The sequence below is a fragment of the Protobothrops mucrosquamatus genome, unplaced genomic scaffold (genome assembly GCF_001527695.2).
Source record: "Protobothrops mucrosquamatus isolate PMUCROS unplaced genomic scaffold, P.Mucros_1.0 scaffold1499, whole genome shotgun sequence".
NCBI classification, from domain to species: Eukaryota; Metazoa; Chordata; class Lepidosauria; order Squamata; family Viperidae; genus Protobothrops; species Protobothrops mucrosquamatus.
Window position 1 is genome coordinate 389,912 of NW_015387673.1, and position 3,098 is coordinate 393,009.

A 3,098-nucleotide genomic window follows, 5' to 3' on the forward strand; every position below is an offset into this window, starting at 1 on the left:
GCAAAACTGTCGTTAAGCCGAGGACTACTTTTGATTGATTAATAATTCGTTCCTAAGTGAAACTGTCATGAGGACTACTTTGAATTGATTAATTTGTCCCTGAGCGAAACTGTCGTAAGTCAAGGACTACTTTCAATCAATTAATTTGTCCCTAAATGAAACTGTCATAAATCGAGGACTACTTTCAATCGATTAATTCGTCCTTAAGTGAAACTGCCGTAAGTTGAGGACTACTTCGAATCGATTAATAATTTGTCCCTAAGTGAAACTGTCCTACGTGGAGAACTACTTTCAATCGATTAATTCGTCCCTAAATGAAACCGTCATAAATCGAGGACTACTTTTAATCAATTAATAATTCGTCCCTAAGTGAAACCGTCATAAATCGATGACTACTTTGAATCGATTAATAATTCGTCCCTAAGCGAAACCGTCATAGGTCGAGGACTACTTTCCATCGATTAATTCGTCCTTATGAAACGAAACTGTCAGAAAGCGAGGACTACTTTCAATCGATTAATAATTCATCCCTAAGGGAAAGTGTCGTAACTTGAGGACTATCTGCCATCCATTAATTCGTCCCTAAATGGAACTGTCACAAGTCGAGGACTATTTTTTATTCATCCCTATTAAATAAAACTGTCGTAAGTCGAGGACTACTTTCAATCGATTAATAATTCGTCCCTAAGCGAAACCATCATAAATCGAGGACTACTTTGAATCGATTAATTCGTCCCTAAATGAAACTGTCATAAATCGAGGACTACTTTCAATCGATTAATAATCCGTCCCTAAAGGAAACCGTCACAAGTCGAGGACTACTTTGAATCGATGCCTTCCTCCCTATGAAACGAAACTGTCGTAAGCCGAGGACTGCCCGCCGCCCTCCCTCAATGAAGGACGGCCAGCTGCGTCCGGGGACATCGTTTCTAATCCTGCCCCAAAAGCTGCACCTGCCGGAGTGAGCGGCTCCTCCCGCCGCCGCTGGGCCGGGGAATGGGGGGGGGGGGGGGGGGGCGGGGGGGGCGGGGGGGGGGGGGGGGGGGGGGGGGGGGGGGGGAGCGCGCGGCGTGCACGCGGGGGGGGTGCGTGCGTGAGAGCGAGCGAGCGAGCGCGCGTGTGCGGACGGGGAGGGAGGGAGGCAGGCGCGAGCGAGCGAGCGAGCGGGCGAAGGAGGGAGGGAAGGAGGGAGGGAGAGGCGGAGGGCTGAATTGATTATTCCATTGTGTTGCGAGGCAGCCGCCAGGTCCGCGGAGCGAGGGATCGAGGCAGGCTGGGAGGCGGACGAGTGTAAATCAATGGGGAAGCCCCGGCGCGGCGAACCCCATCGATTTTTGCCTGCCTGAGCCGAGGAGGCGAGCCAGGATCGGCGCCGAGGAGCCCGCCGGCCGGCGCAGCCAGCCAGCCCGCCCGCCAGGCAGGCAGGCAGGCAGGCAGGCAGGCAGCCGAGCGGCGCTGACGATCTCCAGGCTTGTGGCGCCCCCCGCACCTCCCTCCTCGAGCCGCCCCCGCCCGCTCGCCCGCCCGCCGCCCACCCCGCCGGCCAGGAGCGTCAGCGGCGCCTGCTGGTCCCCGCTCTCTTCCAGCGGAGGTGTAAGTGGCATCGATTTCCTATCCTGCCAGCCCAGCCAGCCAGGAAGGCAGCCAGGCAGGCAGCTCGCGCGCAAGCGGCGGCGGAGAGAAGGAGGAGGAGGAATAGAGGGAAGGAGGAGGAGGAGGAGGAGAGCGGATGGGCAGAGCGAGAGGCAGCCAGGAAGAGGAGGCGGCCGAGCCAGCAGCCAGGGGCAGCGCCGCCCGCTGCAGACCCCCGGCTGCCTGGCTGTGCCCACCGCCCCCCACGGCCAGGCAGCAGCCGGGGGTCGTCCGGGGAAGGGGGCAGCCAGGCAGGCAGGCAGGCCGGGCCGGCCGGAGGAGGAGGAGGAGGGCCGGAGCGCGGGAGGGGAGGACGGGCAGGCAGGCAGGCGGAGAAGGGCCGGAGGAGCGAGCGAGCGAGCGATAAATGAATGCGGAAAAGGGGCGGCGGAGCGAGCGGGGGAGGCGCGCGGGCGGGCGAAGAGGAGGAGAAGGAAGGAAGGAAGGAAGGGAGAGGAGAAGGAGGAAGCAAGCGAGGAAGGGGAAGGAAGATAGAGGGAGAAATGGGAAGGAAGGAAGGAAGGAAGGAAGGAAGCAAGCGAGGAAGGGAAGGGGAAGGAAAATAGAGGGAGAAATGGGAAGGAAGGAAGGAAGGAAGAAGGGAGGAAGGAAGGAGAGAGGAAGGAGGAAGCAAGCGAGGGAGGGAGGGAGGAGAGAGGGCCAAAGGAAGGAAGAAGGGAGTAAGGAAAGAGGAAGAAGAAGGAAGGAAGGAAGAAGGGAGTAAGGAAGGAGAGAGGAAGGAGGAAGCGAGGCAGGGAGGGAGGAGAGAGGGCCAAAGGAAGGAAGAAGGGAGTAAGGAAAGAGGAAGAAGAAGGAAGGAGGAGGAAGGAAGAAAAAGGAGAGGAAGGAAGAGGAAGGAAGGAAGGAGGCAGAAGAAAAAGGAGGAAGGAAGGAAGAATGGAGAGGGAGAGAGAGAGAGGGAGAAAGGAGGGAGGGAACCGCGAGCTGCTGCCGCTACTACAGGGAGGGGGGGGCGCAGCGTCCCGCCAGAGAGACCCAAGCGGGGAGACGAGGCTGGGGAAAGGGGAGCCGGGTGGGCAGCGCCGGGGGAGAAGGCTTGGTGGACGGGGACGACCCCGAACTGCCAGAGAGCGGGCAACGCGACTTCCAGATGTGACAGTGACAGCTGGGGAGGGGAGGAAAGAGGGGGAGCAGTGAAGACTTTGGCCAGGTTGGGGAGGGGGGGGGAGCTTCCCTAACCCCCCCCTTTTCTCCAGACTCCCCAGTAGAGCGCTCCGAGGCTGGAAGAGCAATGAAGGTGGGAGGGGGGGTCCCCAAATTGTTGTCTCCGGGTGTGTTAAGGCCAGAAGTACGGAGAAGACCCCCCCACCACCCTTCCTGCACGTCCCCCTCCCTCTATCTGGGAAACGTGGAAAGACACCCCCCCAATATATCCAGGAACAGGTACCCCCTTTCAGAAGTTGCCTTTGCTTCCCGGAAAGACCTTGCTTAACCCCCCCCCCCAT